Source organism: Neophocaena asiaeorientalis, unplaced genomic scaffold (assembly GCF_003031525.2).
Source record: "Neophocaena asiaeorientalis asiaeorientalis breed wild unplaced genomic scaffold, Neophocaena_asiaeorientalis_V1.1 scaffold1644, whole genome shotgun sequence".
NCBI lineage: Eukaryota > Metazoa > Chordata > Mammalia > Artiodactyla > Phocoenidae > Neophocaena > Neophocaena asiaeorientalis.
In genome coordinates, this window is record NW_020171908.1 from 134304 (window position 1) to 159165 (window position 24862).

Below are 24862 nucleotides of genomic sequence, written 5' to 3' on the forward strand. Positions count from 1 at the left end.
AGGGGAAAAGGCGGCGAGAGATGGCTGAGTCCTGCCAAGGAGGTTGGCTCTTAAGCCCAGGGCGATGGAGGGTGGCAGCAGCCGGGCAGTGCTAGGCATGTGGAGGACAAGGACAGAAGCGTTGATCTGGTCCCCCTGGCGCAGAGAGACGGCATCCTTGTGGGAGATGCTCGGGGAGACCTCGCCAGACTTGGCCGGGTCCGCCTCGCTCCAGCCGCTCGGTCTGACTGCCTTCCTTTCCCGGGTCCCCCCATCCCTCCAGGGGCCACACAAACCCACCCGTTACCACTGCATGTCCCTGCGATGTGGGTGCTTCCTGGTTTACTTTCCCACTGTTTTTTCTTTTTCAAATGAAAATGTAAGCTTCCGATATTTGCTCTGGGAGCAGACTCCTTTGAGAAGAGTGTCGTGTTAGAAAAGTAGATCATTCTTCATCATCTTTCCCGCCAGGCTAAGATAGGGCTTTTGGCAACATACGCTATGAGGAAAACCAATTTTGAGATAATATTGATTTGAAAAATCTGGTGGCTGAAGGTGATTCCTGCGGAAAAAGAAGGCTCCCAGGCCTTGCGATAAGGCCTAATCCGCAATGGAAATTGAGGCCTAGGAATCTCCTGCAATTGGTTCGAGGTTTCTGGATGGGTTGAGGAAACGCTCTAAAAATCAACCAGGTGGCGTTTTCATTTCTCGTTTCCGTGGCTCTTTGCCAGGCCGTGAGACACGCACTGGGGACACGCCCTCAGATCTATAGGAATGATGTATCGATAGATGCGGCCCTGGGTCACATGTGGTCGTAAAGCACATGGGAAGATTCCCACACGCAGCCCAGCCTGACTTTGAAGCGAATCAAGCTGGCAGTAGCTTTGGCGCTGGCTGTGCTTCAGGTGAAACAAAGAGGTCTTGTCCTTCGCCATGGCAAATAGTATTAAAGTAGCTTGCATAAACTAAGTCAACAACAACAGAAAGAAACCACGCAGCCCTGGTAAGCAGAGGGATCCTCCTCACAGACACACATACATTATAAAAATCCATCTGTGGTTTTCCTAAGGGGCACAACCAACTAATTACAATTTTTAAAGCCCTGCTGAATTAACAAGAGTCATATTTTGTTTGCTTTGCAGGAAAACTGCTGCGGTTGCTGCTGCTTTGAGAAGATTTTTGGAAAAATCAGCAGTTCTGATGCCTTGACCCCTAAGGAGACTGGTGGCTCTGGGGGAGGGGAAGCCGCCACACAGAACTCTGAGTACCTCTGCCAGGCTCGCGGGGCCGGGGACACCCAGAGCTGCGGCCCGGGGGGCAGGCAAGCCCGCTCCCTGCAGCAGTGCACACCCCAGAAGACATTTCCCTGCCACCCTGAGCTTTAGAACTTTCGATCTCAGTCACTGGGGCACGGGGTGCATTATTTCTGCAATTTCTCAGATCCCTGGAGCAAAATCATACTGGAGATTTAGTTGAGATTTTTTTTTTTTAACATCTTTATTGGAGTATAATTGCTTTACAATGGTGTGTTAGTTTCTGCTTTATAACAAAGTGAATCAGTTATACATATACATATGTCCCCATATCTCTTCCCTCTTGCGTCTCCCTCCCTCCCACCCTCCCTATCCCCCCCCTCCAGGCGGTCACAAAGCACCGAGCTGATCTCCCTGTGCTATGCGGCTGCTTCCCACTAGCTATCTACCTTACGTTTGGTAGTGTGTATATGGCCATGACTCTCTTGCCCTGTCACAGCTCACCCTTCCCCCTCCCCATATCCTCAAGTCCGTTCTCCAGTAGGTCTGTGTCTTTATTCCTGTCTTACCCCTAGGTTCTTCATGACATTTTTTTTCTTCTTAAATTCCATATATGTGTTAGCATACGGTATTTGTCTTTTTCTTTCTGACTTCTTCACTCTGTATGACTAGTTGAGATTTTAAAACATGTTGGATGCAGAGGTTAACTTTCATATACAGAATGAATAAACAACAAGGTCCTTCTGTGGAGCACAGGGAACTGTAGTCGATAACCTGTGATAAACCATAACAGAAAAGAATAAGAAAAAGAATGTATGTATCTGTGTAGAAAAAAAAAAAAACAAACTATGTTGGATACACTTAGAGGGAGAATTGCCTTTCAAAGCGGTGAGTACGACACCAGAAAAAATTCTAAGTCTGGTGCACCCTTGACAGCTTAGTTTCTCAGACTCTGTTACTTGGATTTGGTCTGAAATCAGGTGAATCCAATTGATAAGTAATTTGTTTTCTGGAACATAAGCTTTCTTTGAATTCTGAGGCAAGAAGCATCAGACCTTCTACCTTCATTTATTCTGAAATCCCCTCCAAGAGCAGCAGTGTCTTCTAAGCAGCAGATCTACTTCCAAACGAGGCACGTGTGTTGTCGCCACGCACTCCGCTCTCTTCCGAGGGAATCTTCATCCACATGGAGCACACTGGCTTTGGGAGATGGTTAGTCTTTACAATCAGGACCTTTGGAATAATGTTAACAGTCCCGAGAGCTTCCCTCAACGTGGCTGAAACAAGGAGAGTTGGGTCTGGTGGGTCCTGAGGGGGACGGTGCTGTGTTTCCTGTCAAAGTGACCCAGGTAAATGCCAGCCCGTGTGAGGACCAGTGACCTCACACACGTGGCGTCTCTGTGGCTCAGCCCCGTGCAGGGAGCCTTGCACACTGAAGGCCAGGGGCACCTCCACTCACTTTGGGGATGTGACACTGATTTCCAGTTGGAAGCGTCTTCTTGTTCCCGAGCTCGTGTGCCATTTTGTCACAGACATTTACCAGGGGACGTGAGCCCTGCTGCGGGATTGGGCGTTGTTTCTTTACAAAGCAGAAGCGATGCAGAGGGATTACACGCCAAGCACCACGCCCACCGCTAGCATCTTAAGCCTCCCTCACATTTTCCACTTCCAAGTACCTGTTGTGTTGAGATCAGCTATAATAGTGTCTTTATTTTTAGCTTAAATCGTTCTAGCCTGCAGTTGTCTCAACAGCGACAAAACAAAATAAGGGCAGCTCGGGGCTGCCTGGGCCAGGGTGGACCTGACGTGCGTTGGCTTTTCCCAGCATCCCACCGGTGAATCCTCATGGCCTGCCCACAGATAGCGACGCGTGCAACGTCCTTTTACTTGTGGTTCAGGTACGGGGGAAGCAGAGGCAGAAGACGAGGTGCCGTTAGTGCAGGCCACGAGCCAATTTACTGGTCGTGCCGGCTGTGGAAGGTCCTCCTTTGCGGCCTCTGCTCTTGCATTACGATGCATCTTTCTTCCTTGGGCCTATGCATTTATCCAAGGTTGGCTTCTCCTGTTCCTGTTCTGTGACTATGTTTCAAATGTTTAATTTAGTCTCCTTAAAATACACACACACACACACGCACACACACACGCACCGCACACACACACGCACACACCGCACACCACACACACACCGCACACACACACCGCACACACGCACACACACACGCACACAGCCCTGTGACTGAAGTGTTATCTTACCGCGCTATCTTTAGCTGCTGGTACTCATCGAGTCTGGAAAAATACAAGCCGGTGCAGGCTTAATACTCAGCCCGCAGAGAGCTGGCATCCACTCAAATGCTGAACAGGACATGGGGTCTGGTGTGTTCCCCTCCAGCCCGAGCAGGGGGCCTTTGCAGGGCGTGCAGATTGCATCCACCCCGGCCCTGCTGCACGCACATGAGGGGGACGGCTTCGGCCAAATGAAGCAGTGATTTCTTTGCCAGATTCATCCACTGATGACCCCACGGTCAGTGGGTGTGATTTGTTTTTTAGGGGTTTAGAAAGGAGACTCTACTTTGAAAATGGCTCTCCTTAGAATTTGGATGGGGAGGTGGCCCCATGCCAGCGGGGGGCGTTTATATGGGAGCGGGGGAGAGTCTGCACTGCAGAGCTGACTATTACAGTCTCCAGTTACGGTGAAAGGGGAGGGTTTCGGTCTCCTGCCCGGCCGGTCCCCTCCCTCCACGCCTTGCAGTACATGGCCGCTCTGATGGGAAATGGGCTTTGCACATCGGAAGAATCAAACCAGATGCGAGCGTGGACCAGAGGGGTGGAGTCTGGCTGGACTGGGGTTATTGTGATCAACTTTTCCAAGAAGTCACGAGGACTGGAGGCTGTATTGCTTCTCCACCCTCTTAATAGACGTGACAACCTTGCTCCCTCCCTTTAGGCCGCCGCCGTTCCTCCAGTAAATGCAGGAAATTAAGCACCAGTGGGGCACTTCCTGCTGCCTGGAGAGAAGTAAACTTCACGAGCTATTAAGGAAAAGCACGGCACGTTCGTGATGCGTAAGATACCAACAGTTACCCAGAATCTGTTGCTGTTTAAAAATCAGGGAGAAAAGAGCTCATGCCCAGTTTGTGACGTAAAACCCTCTGGAGTGGATTCTCACCTGAATTAACTTGGGGAAACTATTTCTGGGTTGAAGTTGGGTAACTCACGTCTGTTGAGTACCGTAGGTTTGCTTGTAGTCGCTTTCTTTCCTCAAAAACGTAAATTGGCCTGGTGCAGTCACGCCGAGGCAGACGCTGATGTGATGTGGTCTGAAGACGTGTGAACACCAAGGTTTTCACTGTTTTTATGGAAATTAGTGCAGCAAAATTCTTTTCTTGTTTTAGAATCAAAGTATGGATTTTGTATTAGGGAAATGAGCGAGGCTCTCATTTAATTTCTTTTTTGTTCTTCTGCTCCCACAACCCTGACGCCCCCCCACCCCCCGCTCTGGGCTGGGGTAGGGGGGCAATCTCAGACATGAGCTTCTTCAGTATGAAATGTAGGCCAGTCGAGGGGACCTCATCTGGAAACTGATTTGTGAGAACTGGTAATGAGGGCAGGGCGGGGACCTCAGCGGCCGAGGTCGGGGGCTCAGCTCAGCTCTGTCCCCTGGCGATTCCATAGTGGGTTCAGGGCGCTCCTCCATGGCTGCGCCCTTCTCAGCAGCCAGGATGCCACCCGCTTTGCTTTTGCTCCATCATTTCATTTTTTTACTTCTGTCTCTTTTTCTTAAGTTAGAATCAGAGTCCATCTTCTTAGCCATCACCGTGCTCCTCTAGAGCCTCTTTGAGATGAAAAGTATGTTTCCAAAAGTCAAGTTGCTTTTTCTGTCCTAAAGGAAACGTGATGCGGCGCTTACAGGATGTGGCTTCCCGGATTAGGGTGACTTCCGTGCGTTGCGTGAAACCTACAGCTTCCCGCCTTAGAAGGTCTGTGTATTTCTCCCAGCTTCTGACGCAGTCCGGGGTGCTTTCCCTAAGCGGTCTTTGTATGGGCAGTTTCACCTTCCGTGAAGGCTTCTAACTCACCCGCTGCTGCCCACTCGAAGGAGCGGAAGACGTCCTACCCCCGCCTGTGCCTGTGTTGCGTCCTGTAGTTGCTCTGGTGGATAGATGCCAGCGAGCCCTTTGGATGAGGTTTTTCAGTGGCGATAAGAAATAAAAACGGAGCCAGAATGTGGTGGTTGCATATATTGTGTGTATTTTCTATTTCTGAACGTAGTTTCATTCAGCTGTACTCCTTTGCCTTATAAAGATGTGTAACAGTCATATATATGTATTACATCGAAGAATAAACTTGGGCCTGTCTATCCTTTGGTAAATGAGCTAACTTATGCAATGACGTGGACATCGCAAATGCCATCCGAACGCTCTCCTTCGGACGAGGCTGACGTATTACGTCCCGCGATATCAGGAACCCAAGCTACACGTGCAGGGGCCCCAGGACCATCCGCAGGAACCCTGGGGAAAACCACCCCCCTTTTTAAAACATAGTGTATACGACGAACCAACACAAGGCTCAGGGCTTTCCCCTTAATTTTAACACAAAAATATTGACTGAGGTATCTATACGCAGTGTCTAGTGCCAGACCAGTGTGTGACCAATTATAACGGCAATTAGCAGCAGCTCACTCTTTACAGTGACTTCGGGCAGGTTCTTCAGACCCAGAAAGACGTCTGCCTCAGAAGACCTACCACTGAAAGACTCAGGACGAAACGGCCCCCCAGCGGGGGACCACCAGGTCGCCTTCTGGGCCAGCATCCCGGCTGGAGCACTGCTGTGGCTGGTCAGCTCTGAGCCGTGTGTCTGAGGAGGACCTGGGGCCTCGCCGGTGTCCCCACTTTATCCCAGCAGGGACGGGGTCCTCCACCCGCACCTGGCTGAGATGGACCTGCTGAGTTTTCTGGTGTCTCCGTTGGAAGCACAAGTGGGCCCTGTTCACACAGAGCCTCCCTTCCCTCCCGTTCGACCCACAGTCTTTCGTACCCAGCGTCCAGGCGAGGCCTTCTGACCTCCTCCCCAGAGGAGAAAACCTCACAGGCCGTCTTTGATGATGTTGTGACGTAAACACAGCTGTGCATTTGCCCTTGGTCCCCGGTGCCTGGCACAGGGCCCCTAAAACCCTCAGAATTTCCTAAGCAGCCACACCTGAGCTATTGCCCCTCAGGTGACTCTCAGAGGATGAGGCTGGCGGTCAGTGACCCAACCACGTGATCAGAGGGTTGGAACCTTCAACCCCACCCCTGCTGCCCCCACCTCCGGAGAGGGGAAAGAAGCCAGGGATTGAGCTAGTCACCAATGGTCCGTGAGTCGATCCATCATGCCTGTGTATTGAAACCTCTATTAAAAACCCTAAATGAAGGGGTCTGGAGGGTGACGCACCCCAGCTCCATGGGGATAGAAGCTCCTGCGCTTTGGACCCCCCTAGACCTTGCCCTGTGCACCTCTACACCAGCCTGTTCATCTGTGTCCTTTACTACATCCTTCCTAATAGACTGCGAATAGCAAGGAAGTTATCCCCTGGGTTCTGTTAACCAGTTATAAATTCAAATTATTGAAGCTTAGGAGGGAGTCTTGGGAAGCCTTGATGTGTGGTCAAGTTGCACAGAAGTGTGTCTGGGTTGGGGGGAGTCTGTGGGCCTGGGAGCCGGGGGTCTGCACTCACTCCAAGCAACGAAGTGTCAGGACTGTTCCTGTGAGGAAAAACCTGCACGTTTGCTGTCAGAAATGCTCTGAGCAGAGAAGCACTTTTCCTTCAGCCTCTGGTATCGGCACAAGGCAGGTCCCGGAGTCCAGCTCCACCTTTGCCAAGAATAGTCTCACGGCTGGGGCCTGGGGCTCGGGGACAAAAACTGGTCACTGCCTTCCCGGGCCCTGTCCTCGCCTTCTCCCGGGGTAAGGGGACGGCGTGGTGTCCCTCACCTTCTCCCCAAGGGAGACACTAAACCCACATCATCACTTCGCCGACCCCTCCCTGCTCTGAAAGGCGACCACCACCCACTGTGGGATCCGGGCCCATCAGGGGAACGAGGGGCTTCTGAAGCCCCCCCTTCAGTAACTTACTTCTGCTGCCCCTAACACAGGGTTTCCCGAGAGCTTGTGATCTGTGTCCCCGGACATCGCCATGGGTACAAATAGGTTTTTGGGAAAGATACTCACCTGTGCTTAGGTGGCTCGTGGCCTCCCCTGCAGAGCTCAGTCCCCTCACAGCTCACGCAGCTGTTACTAGAGAATTCTAAAATACCCGTACACAAGCATAGGAGCCAGCGTGCCAGGGAGAGGCGTCCACCCGCAGCTCTGGTCCACCCGACACCTGCTGCCCTGCCGAGGGCGCTGCTTCCTGGCAGCCCTCCAGGTATGTGACGTGGTATTTCCCGGAGCCCCCATCACTCTAAGGTTGTGTGCAGAGCCAGGCAGCCAGGGGGAAGCCAGAGAATGCTCACTGCCTGTCCGCCTTGGTCTCTGTGCTAGACCTGAGCACACCAGGCCACCACACCTGTTAGGCTCTCGGGAGCTGCTACCAGCAACCAGCAGGTAGAGCTGAGGAAGCCTCCCCCAGAACCTGGCTGCTGGGTGGTATTTGGTCCAGTGACAGCAAGGTTCAGGCCGAATTCTGCCTTTCCTACAAATGATGGCTGCAGAACAGCCAAAGTTATATAAACTGCTGTGTGAGCCCAGTGAAGCTCCAGCTCGGGGGCCTTGTAGGTGTTGTGACAGTGTCTTGTATGGAAGGGTCACTCAAGACAGATGTGAGGGCTTCCCAGGTGACGCAGTGGTTGAGAGTCCGCCTGCCGATGCGGGGGACGCGGGTTCGTGCCCCGGTCCGGGAAGATCCCCCATGCCGTGGAGCGGCTGGGCCCGTGAGCCATGGCCGCTGAGCCTGCGCGTCTGGAGCCTGTGCTCCGCAACGGGAGAGGCCGCAGCAGTGAGACTAATCGCAAGATCCAAGTTGCTGTTTAGCGACATCAGATGACAGCATCCTTGGTAAAGGTCCGCAAGATCCAAGTTGCTGTTTAGCGACATCAGACGACAGCATCCTTGGTAAAGGTCCGACGTCAGCCTCAACCCAGCTCTGACGCCTGGGGGCCTCTCCCACGCGTATAGGCTCCTGAGCTTGCTGGATTCTTGTCGTAAAAGGATTATGACACTGTTATTATTACTCTAATATTCTATTCTATTCTTATTCTTCATTTAAGAGTGGAAGTGTCTGTACAACATTTCTAGCCAATCCATACTCTAAAGACTACTTATTTCACCAATCAGAAAAAAATCATTTTCTAGTATCCATTATGTCAATCTCAAACTCCTCTGGTGTTGAATGGATATGAGGATAGAAGAAGAGATTGTACAAATCAGCCTTCTTATGTTGACTTTAAATGCTACCTACTAAGTCCTGGAGTGTAAATTCTTGATTAGGGTAACATCCTTCAAATGTTAACTAACTTCTCTGTCACAGCCCTTTCCAATAAATCACAGACAAAATCATACAGGTTGGCTATAGCATTTCACACGATTCTTCCTTAAAAAAGCCCTCCAGCCTCTGTGTTTGGCCCATCACTGAGCTGGTTGAGGAACGTACAGCCCCCTTCCTCTCCCTTCTTTCTCATGAAGATCTGTCCTGCTCCAAAATGCACATCTCATAAAGCCCCCTGGATCCCTGTGTGTTACCTTTAGTGACATCTCTGCCATACAGAATCAGCTAATGCTTAGGGATGATTACAGGACCACCAACCACAAGCGCTTTCTGTCCCTCTTAACGGTCTAACGATGCATGTCCCTAACGGAGATGTGAAGCCCAAGGATGAATCCTGCTGCTCTAGGAGACTTGAGGGCCACACTCATCACAACAGAGGGATGGCCCCTCTGAGCCCACATTCCTCTTAAAACTAAGATCCTGCAATTTTCTGTGGAGACTTGGGCTTGTGATGAGCACCTGCCCCTCTCAGGTCACCTCCTGCTTCTTCCCTCTCCATCCCTCACCTGGGGGCACCCGCCAATACACACCCTGTACTTCATAGCCCTCCCGGATTTCACAGTTAGTCTCCTGGACTCAAGTCTCTTTCTCCTCCAATCCTCCATGTTGTTAATTTTATTTCAAAAACACAAATCTAATTATTTATATCACTTTAAAGTTTAGAACTTTAGTCTCAAAAAAAAAAAATTAAACTCCTTAATGTCAGCTTGGAGACCCTCACATGCTAGGGGATCGGCCTTACTTTTCAGCATCATTTACTGCATCCCCCCACTCCCACCCGAAAGACTCAGGAATTATTTCCTAGGCGTCCAGCAGGGTCATAATGCGTTGTCTCTGACCAGGTTAGGACCTTGGATGTGTGTCCTTTGGGACACCACGGTTGCTAAAATTTTGAAAGTAACGCCTTTAGACCCTTCAGGCACCAATAAAGGGTTCACACTATCTGTGCGCTATTTCTCTATCACAGACAGCTCGTGCTAGAAAAAACCGCGACTGGAGGAGGATCTGTTTCCCAGACGGCTGGATTGCAGAGCTGGCAAATTGATGCTGGTTTTCGGCAGAGACCACAGCTGCTGGCCAGGTGAGCCTCTCCACGGCGCGGCTCCTGTGATGCTGGCTTCTCAGAGCAAGGAATCAAGGAGAGAGAAAGATGGAAATCTCGATCTCCTTTATGACCTACGACCTTGTGTCCACAGTGCCCTATTCCACATGGGGAGGGATGACACAAGGTGAGAATCTTGAGGGGTCATTCTGAAGGCCAGTGACCATTGTCTGCCCTATGGCCCCTCAGTGACTCACATCCCTCCCACATATGCAAAACACCTCACCCACTCCAAAGGCCCCTCAAGGTCTCATCCCGTGACGACAGCGGCTCAGAGTCAGGCATCTCACCATGTACATCGAGTCGGGCTGTGGATGAGTCTTCCTTAGTGTAGCTCCTTAGTGAAGCTGCTTGATCCAAAGTCATGTGAACGAAAGAGAAGAGCCACCCCTCCCCCACCACATACACACCTAACCCGCAATGGTGGACAGGCATAGGACAGCCACTATAATTCCTATTCAAAATGAGGGCAAAGGGGCAACGTACGAGAGTGACTGGTCCGTAGCAGTTGTGAAATTCCGCGGGCGAATGTTGGGAGCTCCTTGTTCAGGACTCAGCCTCACCCCTCCCAGGAATGACTCGCCGTTTACTCTTGGCTCCGCCCTCTGGGATCTCAGCTTCACCCTCTGAGTCCTCCTTCCTCACCCGCGAAAGCTAGTCTGTGCGCAGCTGGGTAGGTTTCTCGGCCTTCTTCCTGCCAAGAAGTTGGAGGATACAAAGGTCTCTTTCCTCGTTGTGTTCTCTCTGCCCATTTCAGTCTAAGCGGGCAGTGCACCTGGCAATAGAAATCTCTTAAAAACTTTATAGGTCACCTGTGTATTTTATTGGGGTTTGACTCCATTAGAAAAAGGCCACACCCACAGACCTCTGCCTCATACAGGGCAGCACCCTCAAACTTCCCAGAAGCCCTATCGTTTGGCTGAATGCTTCTCTGATGGATATTGGATATTTCTTGGATATTTCTGAGGTCTTAGCAAAGGTTTTAAATTCTTGGCTTCGTGGTCAGACCATGTTTTCTTCAGAGTGCCCTGGATTTGATCTTTACTTGGAAGCCATTTCTTAACCGTAGTATCGTTTGTTGTCTGGAGAGGCTGAGTTTTAAAATTTCTTTTTATTTAAAAGTCCTTCCTGTAGTGTAGCTGTCTCTTCTCACATTTTATTACAAGCAGCAATTACAAGAAGAAACCAAGAAGTACTTTCAACAGCCCCTGGAAGTCTCCTTAGCTAGACCACACAGCTCATTTGGTAAGTTTTCCACCTCCCCCATTTAAAAAAAATTTTCTTTTAAGTCTTTATTGAATTTGTTACAGTATTGCTTCTGCTTTATTTTTATGTTTTTGTTTTTGTTTTTAAGGCCATGAGGCACGTGGGATCCTAGCTCCCTGACCAGGGATCAGACCCATACCCCCTGCATTGGAAGACGAAGTCTCAACCTCTGGACCGCCAGGGAAGTCCCCTCCGCCTCCCCCATTACTGCAGGTAACAGTGTTGCTAAACTCTCTGTCTCTCTATAGCAAAGATCATTTTCTTCCAGTTTCAAATAACATTTTCTTTGCTTTCGTTCAAGCCCTCACTCTCAGCCTCTTCCAAGGGCATCAGGACTTCATGAAACACTCTTCAAGGCTCTTCACACTTCCAAGGTCACTCTCCCCAGAGTCTCTCCAGGTTCTTCACACGGCCTGTTTCCAAAGCCTCTCCCATCTTTTGGGTTTTCGTTATGGTGATGCTCTACATGCTAACAGCACCAGTACAATACACCTGCTTATGATTCGGAAGCTTTGTACATCCTCATCTCTCTGAAGTGTTTTCCACTAGTCTGTCTACCTGATAAGCGCCCAAATCCCACTGTGTCTCCCAATCCAGGGCAAAGCCCTTATGTCCTTGTCACACCCTCTATATGTTTCTCATAGCAGTTGTCACATTACTTTCTAGCTTCTGCTTTTGGGGTCTGGTTTCCCTCCTCCTGTAAGTTCCTTGAGTCTAGGACGTGGGGTCTGATTTGGGGCGTAATTATACTTTTCTCTCCAAGTTTCAAGAGAGCTAATTTTTGAGTACATGAATCCTTATTTTGCTGTATTTGGAATGAGAACATTTCAACACTATTAGCCACACTTATTGAATAAATTTTCAAAAGTATTTAGAATCATAGTTTCCTTTTGGTTTAGACCCTTTTTTTTTCCTTCTACGGCTCATTAAGTGATTGATGGCAAAAGTACAGAATATTATGAATAAGTAAGATTTTATTTTCCATGTGTACTCATAATTTTAAAAATGTTTCCTCTCTACATATGCTTAAAAATATGTCAACTTGGGCTTCCCTGGTGGCGCAGTGGTTGAGAGTCCATCTGCCGATGCAGGGGGCGCGGGTTCGTGCCCCGATCTGGGGGGATCCCGCGTGCCGTGGAGCGGCTGGGCCCGTGAGCCATGGCCGCTGAGCCTGTGCGTCCGGAGCCTGTGCTCCGCAGCGGGAGAGCCCACGGCAGTGAGAGGCCCGCGTACCACCAAAAAAAAAAAAAAAAAAAAAAAAAAAAAAAAATATGTCAACTTGAGAGAAAACAACCTAACAAGGATATTCATAATTCTTGCTAATTAATGTCTGAACTCCTTTTCCCCTCAATTACTTCACACACCTGTTCACTGTAAATTTCCTTAGCAATTTTCATACCATATTAATGTTGTCCAGAACTTGGACCCATACCTGAGGTTTTTGTGAATTTTAATTGTTTTCAAATTAATTTTAATATTCTGAGTAATTTCAAACTTTACCCACATGCTTATAAAATTGAACTTTATATTTCAAAACATGGTGAAGTTTTCCTAAGGTTTCAAAAGACAATGTATGGTCTGCTTTTATAAATGCTTTTAAAATCGTTTTTACAAACCTCTTTCCTTGAAAATCTACCTATTTGTCCCAAATCTTATCATTCCATAATTCACTTAGCAGCTTTTCTTGTGTGCAGTAGCTCACAGCTCTCCAAGGTGATCCGTGGTTTTCACTACTCTCTCAAACCCATCTTCTGCTCACTCCTAGGGAGTCAGATGCCACAGTTTTAGTCCGTTTTCCTGCAACAACTTGCACTTTGCCTCTGTCTCACTCAGGAGTTCTTTTGGTCCCGGGTGTGCTAGCTTACAAATTCGGCTAACATCCAGCTGTTTCTTAAAACATAAACTGTTTGGTTAGGGTACTTTGCCACATGTGGACATTACTAATAACACAAAAAGGAACAAACTGGATAATGATGGTCCCTGTTGTGACAATCTACTGGGACTTGTAACTTCAAAATAATGCTCTTTAAAGTAGAGGGTAAGAGAGGCTTTGTCCGTATCAGCAAAGTAAGGGCTCCATTTTGTCACAGTAAACAGTGTTTACTGTTTAGCCTTTAAACAGGAGTTTTTTTGCATAGTAACTTAATAGCCACTTTTATTAGTTATTGATAATTACTATGTGGTAACATTACAGAGGCAGCTGGGGACAAAAAGATTAGGCTTAGATGGGTGTATGAGGCAATGGACTTTCTGACCTTAAAAATAGTCTTTTCTGAATGTTCATGTATGCACGTACACACACATCCCTAGACTTATGAACAGACTACCTATTGTTAAGACAATGGAAAGAAATTAAGAGTAAATAAAAACTCATTTAATCAATATATACTTGACCTAAAAGATCAAACTCCTAGGCCAATTCTACTCACCATTTCCAGTTTTCCTTTATTGTGACAGAGGCAGATATAATGATAATCACCTGGAAACAACGGAATACATAAAGTAATTAATGAGATACTGGGGGTACTGACTTTAAAAATATACCTAAAACGTATACATTTGAATGACTGTTGTACTCAAAATAGTCATCCTCTGTAGCTGTTCATTTATTCCAGTCATGTTTTCTTTGCTTCACACATGTTTAGAATTCCTATCCAGGAACTGCTCACTGTTCTGTTTTATAAAGTGTACACTTTAGGTTTTGACATGTGTATGTACCTGTGAGACTATCTTCACGATCCAGGTAATGAACATAGCCATCGCCCTCCAAAATTTCTTTGTGCTTCTTCGTGAGACTTCTTCCTGTCCCTTGAAGCTCACTCCTACCTTCCGATACAAACATTGGTCTGTTTTCTAACTGATCAGATACTTATCAGTTTGCATTTTCTAGAATTTCGTATAAACAGACTCATATAGTGTGTACTTATTTTTTGTCTGGCTCTTCTCATGCAACCCACTTATTTTGAGATCCACCCATGTTATATCAGTAGATCCATCCATGTTATATCAATAGTTCCTTTACTTATATTACTGAGTATTAACCCATTTTATGCATCCATCTGTTGGTGGTCATTTGGGTTTTGTCCAAATTTGGGCCATCACAAGTAAAGCTGCTATGAACACTCACATACAAGTCTTTGTATGGACATATGTGTTTTTGTTTGTTTGTTTTCTTTAAATACCTGAGAGTGGAATGGCTGAATCATACGGTAGATGAACATTTTAACTTCTTAAGGAAGTGCCAAGCTGTTTTCCACGTTAACTGTGCCATTTGACGTCCTCACCTGTTCTTCCACATCTTTGTCAGCACTTGGTGTAGTCAGCACTTTTCATTTTAGCCATTCTAAGAAATGGGTAGCAGTATCTCATTGTGCTTTTAGTTTCAATTTCCTAATGGCCATTTAATGGAGTATCTTTTTGTGAATTTAAGTTCCATCTGTATATCTTCTTTGGTGAAGTAACTGATCAGATTTTCCCCCCTTTTACTGGTTGTTTGTTTTCTTGTTATTGAGTTTTGAGAGTTATCAATATATTTTGGAGGCAGGTCTTTTATTAGTTACACAATTTGCAAATATTTTATCCCTGTCCATCCTGGCTTATCTTTTTATTCTCTTGACGAATGTCTTTCAAATGGCAGACGTTTGTTTTGTCTTGTTTTTTTAACACCTTTATAGGAGTATAATTGCTTTACAATGGTGTGTTAGTTTCTGCTTTATAACAAAGTGAATCAGTTATACATATACATATGTTCCCATATCTCCTCCCTCTTGCGTCTCCCTCCCACTCTCCCTTTCCCACCCCTCTAGGTGGTCACAAAGCACTGAGCTGATCTCCCTGTGCTATGCGGCTGCTTCCCACTAGCTATATATTTTACATTTGATAGTGTATATATGTCCATGCCACTCTCTCACTTTGTCCCAGCTTACCCTTCCCCCTCCCCGTGTCCTCAAGTCCATTCTCTACATCTGCATCTTTATTCCTGTCCTGGACCTAGGTTCTTCAGAACCATTTTTTTTTTTTTTTTAGATTCCATATATATGTTAGCATACGGTATTTGCTTTTCTCTTTCTGACTTACTTCACTCTGTATGACAGACTCTAGGTCCATCCACCTCACTACAAATAACTCAATTTCGTTTCCTTATATGGCTGAGTAATATTCCATTGTATATATGTACCACATCTTCTTTATCCGTTCATCTGGTGATGGACACTTAGGTTGCTTCCATGTCCTGACTATTGTAAATAGAGCTGCAATGAACATTGTGGTAAATGAATCTTTTTGAATTATGGTTTTCTCAGGGTATATGCCCAGTAGTGGGATTGCTGGCTCGTATGGTAGTTCTATTTTCAGTTTTTTAAGGATCCTCCATAGTGTTCTCCATAGTGGTTGTATCAATTTACATTCCCACCAACAGTGCAAGAGGGTTCCCTTTTCTCCACACCCTCTCTAGCATTTACTGTTTGTAGATTTTTTGATGATGGCCATTCTGACTGGTGTGAGGTGATACCTCATTGTAGTTTTGATTTGCATTTCTCTAATGATTAGTGATGTTGAGCATCCTTTCATGTGTTTGTTGGCAATCTATATGTCTTCTTTGGAGAAATGTCTGTTTAGGTCTTCCGCCCATTTTTGGATTGGGTTGATTGTTTTTCTGATATTGAGCTGCATGAGCTGCTTGTAAATTTTGGAGATTAATCCTTTGTCAGTTGCTTCATTTGCAAATAATTTCTCTCATTCTGAGGGTTGTCTTTTCGTCTTGTTTATGGTTTCCTTTGCTGTGCAAAAGCTTTTAAGTTTCCTTAGGTCCCATTTGTTTATTTTTGGTTTTATTTCCATTTCTCTAGGAGGTGGGTCAAAAAGGATCTTGCTGTGACTTATGTCATAGAGTGTTCTGCCTGTGTTTTCCTCTAAGAGTTTCATAGTGTCTGGCCTTACATTTAGGTCTTTAATCCTCAAATGGCAGAAGTTTTAAATTTTGAAGTTCAATTCATCAACTTATTTTTTTATGTATCATGCTTTTGATGCCATATCTAAGATACCTTTGTTTAACCAAAAGTCACAAAAATTTTCTCTTCTGTTTTCCTCTGGAACTTTTATTATTTTAAAGTTTTCATTTAGATTCATAATACTTTTTGGGTTAATTTTGCATGTGCTACCAGGTGTGGATAAATGTTTGTTTATTTGCTTGCTTATGGATATCGAATTGTTTGGGTGCTATGTCTTAAAAAAAATTCTTTTTGCATTGCACTGACTTTTTCTAAAATCAGCTGAACATATTTGTGTAGTGTGGACTCTATTTAGTTTCATTGATCTATTTGTCTATCTTGATGCTAAGACCACACTGTCTCGATTACTAGAGTTTTATAATGTCTAAAAATTATGTATTATTTGTCCTCTAACATTTTTATTATTCAAATTGTTTTGGCTATTCTATATTTTTTACATTTCCATATGAATTTTTGAATGAGTTTGTTAATTTCTTCAAAGAAAGTCTGCTTGAAGTTTGACTGGGATTTCATTGAACCTATAAATTAACGTGAGGAGAACTGACGTCTTAAAAATACTGAGTCTTCTGACACATAAACCCAGTATATTCATATATTTAATTAGACCTTCTTTAATTACTCTCATCAGTGTTTTATTGTTTTCAGTATTCCGGTCTCTCACTCTTTCTGTCAGATTTTATCACTAAGTATTTCATGTTCCTTGATACTATGGTAAATGTATTTTTAAAGTTTTAGTTTCTGATTGTTTATTGGCTATTATAAAAATAAAGTTGAGTTTTTCAGATTGATCTTATATCCTTTGACTTTACTGAGCTCAATAATATTCATAGATTTTTGTGTATTCCACAGAATTTTCTGAATATATGTTTATGTCATCTGCAAATAAAGACAATTTTACTTTTTTCCTTTCCAATCTGGATGGCTTTTATTTCTTTTCTTATCTTATTGCACTGGCAATAAGTACAATATTGAAAGGCATGGTGAGAGCAGACAACCTTGTCTTGCTCCTGATCTTAGGGAACAAAGCATTCAACCCTTCAACACTAAGTATAATGTTAGCTCTCCAGTCTTCATAGATGGCTTTTATCAGGTTGAGGGACTTTCCTCCTATTCCTAGTTTTCTGAGAGTTTTCATCAGAAATGGACATTGGGTTTTCTTTTAAAAATACTTTAAAAGGGCTTCCCTGGTAGCACAGTGGTTAAGAATCCACCTGCCAATGCAGGGGACACAGGTTCGAGCCCTGGTCTGGGAAGATCCCACGTGCCACGGAGCAACTAAGCCCATGCGCCACAACTACTGAGCCTGTGTACCACAACTACTGAAGCCCGTGTGCCTAGGGCCTGTGCTCTGCAACAAGAGAAGCCACTGCAATGAGGAGCCCATGCACCGCAATGAAGAGTAACCCCCGCTTGCCGCAACTAGAGAAAGCCCATGCGCAGAAACGAGGATCCAATGCAGCCAAAAGTAAATAAACAAAATAAATAAATTTAAACAAAATAAGTAAATTTATTTTAAAAATACTTTAAAAATGTATTTATATGATCATATGGTTTTTCTTTTCTATATTATTAACTAATTTTTTAGATTATTAATGTGTGAATTACAGTGATTTATTTGCAAATATTAAACCAACCATGCATTCCTCGGATAAACCCAACTTGGTCATAATTTATTATACTTTTGTATATTCCTGGAATCAGTTTGGTAAAACCTTATTGAGAATGCTTGCATCTATGTTCATAAGAGATATTCTGTAGTTTTATTGTAACGTCTTTTGGTTTCATGGGAATGCTGGTCTTACAGAATAAACTGGGTAGTATTTCCTTCTCCCAATTTTCTGCAAGAATTTATGAGGGATTGATGTTATTTCTTCCTTAAATGTTTGGTAGAATTCACCAGTGAAGCTATCTTACCTGGAGTTTCTTTATGGGAAGGTTTATAACTTCACATTTCATTCAAAAATATAGAAATAGTCAGAGTATTTATTTCTTCTTGAGTTAATGTTGGTAGTTAGTGCCTTTCAAAGAACTTGTCTATTTTCTAAGTTTATTGGCATAATGTTGGTTATATTTCCGTATAATCCTTTTAATATGTTTAGAATCTGTGATGATTCCACCTCTTTCATTCCTGATTTGTATCTTGTCTCTTCTTTCCTGATCAATCTGACTTGAAGTTTATCAATTTTATTGATCTTCTCAAAGAACCAGCTTTTTTCCCCCATCAGTCTTCTCTATTAATTTTCTCTTTTCTATTTAATTGATTTCTGTTCTTATCTTTATTATTTCTTTTCTTTCCTTTAGCTTGGGTTCAGTTTTCTCTTTTTTAAAAGAATTTCTAGATGAGGAAGCTTAGCCCATTGATTTGAATTATTTCTTCTTTTCTACTATAGGCACTTAGTGTGAATAATTTCCCTAAATACTGCTTTATTTGTAACCCCAAGGAAGTCTGCGATACGAGTGGGAGGCCGTCAAGGTTGCATCATGAAATAAAATACCCAGCTGTCTCCTAATGGCACTGCATATGGGATCTACTCAGTGCGGGTCTTGGCAGGCAAAACTGGATTAAGCCCTTCATGGCTATACACCCTTGGATGCAACCCATGGAATAGCAGTGTTACTGAGTTTTATGCTCTCATGTACCGTTTAAAAATGACTTTCTAATGTGCTGCCCAAAGAAGCAGCCTGGTCCCAAGGAGGCATCCAGGTGCCAGTACAGGTGGGCACTTGCTACCCGCCTCTATAAGGATTAAATCACAACCTGCTGTGACCACTGACCTTCAATACACCCTGAAAGGAGTTCGGGCTGGAGATCAGGAACGAGGCGCCCTGTGCTCTGGGAAAAACTGGCAGAGCAGGCCTTTAGGTAGTTAGATATTTTCAGGAGAAGCTTTTATGAGCCCCGTTCTTGCGTCTCCTCGTATCTAGAAAAGCACTAAAATCCTTCTTGGTGACGTCTGCTCCTTGTGACCAGCAGAAAACTTGTGCAAAAATGTGTGCTTGGTTGCATGTACTCCCTTCACCAAAGTCACATATATGCTGACCTTCCCCCCTACCTCTTGGGAGCAGCTCCCCAGAGCTCTCTGAGATGCTGTCTCCTGGCCTATAGTCCTCATTTTGCCCCAAATAAAACTTAGCTCACAGCTCTCACGTTGTGCATTTTTTTCAGTCAGCATAAATGTTGGTGCTTATGTGCGTGCAAAGCCATCTGGTACACCATGTCCACAGTTATCACCATTAACTAAGCAGATAATTTGTGAGTGATCCTGTGCTGAGACTTACCCTCATTCTCTAGCTTCCTCTCTGTAGGAGTCTGGGCTCTAATGCCACTCTCCACACCAGGGAGCTGATTCTTCTACAGCGAGGTAATGGTGAGGTCACTTGCTTTGAATGTTGACAGGTCGGGGTTTACCCTAAGGCCCTTCTACATCCAAAAAGCCACAGTGAGACACGCTCCCCCTCTCCTGTCTCCACTGTCTGTTTACAGGCTGCGCGCTGGTCTGGTAAGGATGGCCCCACATCACGGGGCAGGGAAGAAACAAGGCCAAAGAGCCCATTCAAGAGACTCTGAAATTCTCTCCATTGTGAAAAATGCGTCTTCTCCCGAGGGTTTACCGAGGAGAAGCTCCTTTGACACACGTGATGGCCCAATGGCACCAACGGCACCATAAAGAAACTCTCTTTATGCCCATGTTCACTGGTATTGTTTTCTATTCTGTGTGAAGTTACACACACACACACACACACACACACACACACACACACACACACACACACACACAGGTGGGGTATGTGCTGCCTTGTAGCACCTGCCCCGAAGGGCCAAAACTCTAAGTTGCAGACGTGGATGTTCCTGGGGGCTCACCTGATACCCCAGCCTTCTCAGCCGGGCCAGTGTTTACCAGGTAATCGTTCACAGGAAACGTGCCTCTCAGCTTGACTTGTGTGGCACACTTACCTGTCATCTCTGTGTTAGGATTTGTCTGTTGTTCAAAAGGAAGATGCTCTGTCACGTTCTCACTCCTCCTCCCACTATACAGCTTTGCTCGCATCCGTCAGCCATTCTGGAACTCTTTACACTAGTGCAGGTGGTTTTTGTTACGTGTCAAGTATGCTCTGGGGATAGGCTGGCCTCGCAGTTACCCAAAGTGTGCAGCCAGGTCCTGGAAAGTCGTGATGCAGGGAAACACCAGTGTTAACAAAACGTGTTTGTTACTAAGAGCTTATCTGGACTCCGCCTCTCGCCTCTGATTCCCCCTCTGTGAGCTGCTCGGGGGCTTTGGCTCTCCTCCTTCAAGAGGACAAGAGTTTTGTTCCAGGATGTGAGCTTCTTGGAGAATCAGACACATTTCCTCAGAGCCCCAGGGTGGAGTGGCCTCCGCAGAGCAGGCCGGGTGCATTCAGCTGATGCTTCAAAAATGGCAGAAACCAGCCGGTCATCCCCCGGCTCCAAAGAAAAGTTCAAAAAGCCCAGACGATCCGTCAGGCCTTTGGCAAAAGCGTCCGGCCGCCCGGAGCCCTTATTACTGACATGCACACTCCATCTACCGGCCCCAGGAGTGAGGCTGGGGTGTCAGGTTCTCCCCAGTGCGCCTTTTAGATGCGGGACCTTCACTGCAGGTGCAGGGCCCAGGGCAGGAAGTGTGACCCCGGCTTCCTTGGGAGGAACTGGACACCAGTAAAGTGAAGCAGTTAAACCTTCTCCCCGTGTTTGTCTGTGCGATGGTTTAGCCTAAGTCTTAGGGTGAGAGGCACGCGACAACAGTCTCACACCTCTGATTCTTCCAGAGTCAGGGAGACCCACACCGTGACAGGGACACAGGACCAGAGGGCCAGTGGCGACTTGGCGCAGCACGGAGGGGCACCCAAAGTGCCCCGCGGGATGAACCCCCTGCCCCTGTAGCGTCGCAGAGGGTGGGGGGCTTGGGTTCTCTTTGGCCAGAAGGATTGTTGCTGCCGGTGCCCTTCTTTGAACTCTGACCTGTAGCTGGTGCCACACACCTGGGCTCAGGGCAGCTGCACGGGCGGGTCCCAGCCCTCACCTGGCTTTCCAGGTGCAGGACCTCTTCCTGAGCCACAGAAAGTGACCTCGTCCACAGCCCTGGAGGAAAACCCCAGGGGACCCTCAATGGGAGCTGGATCAGAGAGAAATGCCCAAAGCCCGCCAGGGAGGCGGGGGCTGAGCTTCATCCTCCCCCATCCTCAGAGCCCCCAGGGGAGCACAGCCCGTTCCCAATAACATGGTCTCCATAGACCCCGCTGCCTCTAGGTCCTCCTCTCTCCTCCCCTCACTCCTTCGTGGGATGGCTTTCCCCGTAAACCACTGCGTCCAAAGTCACGCCTCAGGCCGTGACTGTCGCATTTTGACATTACTCGTCGGTTATTCAACGTGGCCCCATATTTTGTTCTTTTAAGCTGATGAACCTCTAACCATCTCTACCAGACTTAATAACTGGCTTAACTGGCAAGGGCTGGAAGTTCCTGTGCGCTCAAGTCTCTCCCTCCACCAGCTCAGCCCACTTGGAGTCTGCAGGAAGGAAGCCTTCCCTGTGTCCCCCGTGTGCGGGGAGAAGGCAGCAAACACCCCACATCACTCGATTCTCCCTCCCCGTTCGTTTCTGCCCTGGTAGGGTTGGTCTTTGAAGTTAAGGCTCAGAGCCCTCAGCAAGGTGCTGAGAAAGGGGCCTCCTGACACTGGACTTACGTGAGTGCCAGGGGCCTTGGGAAACGTGTGGGTTTCACCCTCAGGAATAAAAAGCCCTGAGGCACTCTAGCTTCCTGGGAAACACAGCCAGAAGCCAGAGCCTGGAGACTGTTTCCAAACATCCTAGAAAAGGCAATTAGGAGTGTTGGAGCCATGGTCCCAGAATTTTCTATATTTTTATCTCCTGTGCTTGCTATTTCTACGACCTCATCTATTTCTCTGTATTTTTTAAAAACGAGATTCTCTAAAATCAAAAGAACTTGTAGATTTATTTTTTAGAAGTGTGGAAGGGCCCTGGGAAATAGCGACTCTCAGGGAAAGAGGAGGAGGTTTTTAAAAGGCAAAAAGAAAGCTAACTTAAGGCTGGAAAGGAACATGAAGATTCATACTCTGGTGATCAGTGCGTGTGTATGTGAGAGTGTGTGCGTGTGTCTGGGTACCTGTGTGCACACATGTATACACGTGTGTGCATTGCATGGGTGCGTGTGCATGTGCGTGCTGGGGTCACGGTGGGGAGGGATCAAGGTCGAGAGCTCCAGGGCATCACTCTGGTTCTCTGTGGTCATTTACTCTGTGTAGCGAATTAGTGAAAAGTCACACCTAGAGAGCATTTTAGTGAGGCTGGAGGAGGAAAGTCTTTGGGTGAAAAGGGGGTTCACAAGACTCCACTCTCAGCTTTGGTTTCGCACGTGTGTTGATGTGTTTGTTTTGTGCTTTGCTTTACTTTCAGATTGCCGAAAAAGCCACGCTTCTCTCCGAGGCCACCTGAACCAAAGAATCTTCGACACGTCCTCTCTTGGGAAGCGTCCTGCTGCTGCAGTTCCCCCCGCAGCTCTCAGGTGTCGTGCGCACTCCCTCTGCGTGCGGTGGTCTGCAGCCCGGCCTGCATCTGCCAGTGGGCTGGGGACCCTTCACACCTGCTGCCCGGCCCTACCCTGGCCACTGCCATCCCTCCCTCTGGGCAGCCTGGGCCCTGAGCTCATCAAGACCTCCCCGGTGGTCCTCACGTGTATCAAGGTCAGGGACCACTCACTGCGGAAGGAACGGGGGTAAAAGCAGAAGCTGCAGGACCGTGAAACCCCGGGAATGAGTCTAACTGTAGGAAAGATGACAACTTGGGTTTTTACTGAGTAACGTGACTCCGTTTATTTCTCAGGTGTGTTTCACTGAGTCCACTCTTACGGTCTTCACTTGGGGAAGCTCTAACCGCATATGGAATTCCATCCCGTCCCTAAGAGAACAGTCCCCATGACAGTGGGATGCGTGGTTCCCCCAGTGCCGCCACTTGCCGCCCTTTGAAATGGGTCCATAACCGAGGTTTGTTTACATTTGCAACACTTTGCAGAGTTAACGTAGACTTTTCAGTAGGAAACTGAGGGAGTAAAGATGAGTGCTGAGAAGTGAAAAAAGAGATGATCCCTTCCGATTATTTTTATCTTGTTTTAAATATTCAAACACCAAAACAGGCAGATAGATTAAGCTTTCACGGGAAGCTGTGCATATCTCCTAACCACAGCAGTAGTCTGGGGTTACAGTTCTCTGTCCGTACAATAAAATTAATCAAGTGCAAATCAAAGGCCAGTGATGAGAATGGCCAGTTGAGAGCAGCTGGGCCGCAATCACCGTCTCACACACATGGTGCCTGAGGAGGTCAGCGCTGGCCGTAAACAGGCTCTTCGGGGTGACTTTCCATCCCACTCACTCCCAGACCTGGCTGGGGCCACAGCAGCTTCCCAGGGGTCATTTCTGTCTATCAGGGTCTTGTTCCCTTATAATCTGGGGTCTCTCCTCATTCCCAAGTTCCCTTGGGACCCAGATCAGCACAGGCCCCCGACCAGGTGGCCACCGGGCCCTGGACCTCAAGGCTGATACGTTTAGGGTGCCGGGGCCTTGTGAGGCGGCGGGAGGTCCAGCCTGGCGGCTGCTGCTCCCTAAGTGCCCCCCAGGCACTGGGTCACATGGGCTCCAGGGTCCCCAAGTCCTGGAGGTCCTCCCTCCACCAGCTCCCAAGGTCCTTTTGTGGGGGGAGGGCTGGAGAAGTTGGGGGTGGAGGGGCAGAGGCGAGAGGGGCCATCGCAAGTCCGTGGTGAGTGAAGCCCACTAACAACTTTCTCTTCTGAGACACTGTGAAAAGAAATCACCTTCTGTAAAACTCCCGGGCAGGGGCTGTGAGCGTCTCACTGATCAGAGGGTGACAGCCCTGTCACCTGAAACCCATCTGGAGCCTCCATCTAAGAAACAGAAAGCCGGTGTATTGGAGCCCTCGTGCGCTGTTGGTGGGAATGTAAAATGTGTAGCTGTAACGGAAAACAGTACAGTTATTTCCTAAAAAATTAAACGTAGAGTTACTATATGATCCAGCAATTTCGTTCTTCTGAATATACACCCGAAAGGATAAAAAGCAAGGACTCAAAAATGTGCGGTGTTCACGGCAGCATTATCCACAGTAGCCAAAAGGTGGGAGCGCCCCATCTGCTACTGCATGATGGGTAAACGGAACGTGGTCCCCATCTGCTACTGCATGACGGGTAAACGGAACGTGGTCCCCATCTGCTACTGCATGACGGGTAAACGGAACGTGGTCCCCATCTGCTACTGCATGATGGGTAAACGGAACGTGGTCCATCCACACAATGGAATAGTATTTGGCCTTAAAAAGGAAGGAAATTCTGACACAGGCTCTACCTTGAAAACATGCTCAGTGAAATTAGCCAGTCACAAAAGGACAGATACTAGATGATCCCACTTGTACGAGGTCCCTGGAGTCCTCGAGTTCACAGAGACAGAAAGTAGGAGGGTGCTTTCCAGGGGCTGGCGGGACGGGGAGGGGAGTCAGCGTTTAATGGGGGCGGAGTCTCAGTTTTGCAAGAAGAAAAGAGCTCCGGTGGTGGATGGTGGTGATGGCCTTAGCGCCACTGACCTGTACACTTTAAGTGGTTAAGATGCTAGATTATCCTTTGGTGCATTTTACCACAATTAAAAAAAGAAGGAAGCAGCACTGAGACCAGGGAAAGAAGAGCCCTCGAGGGG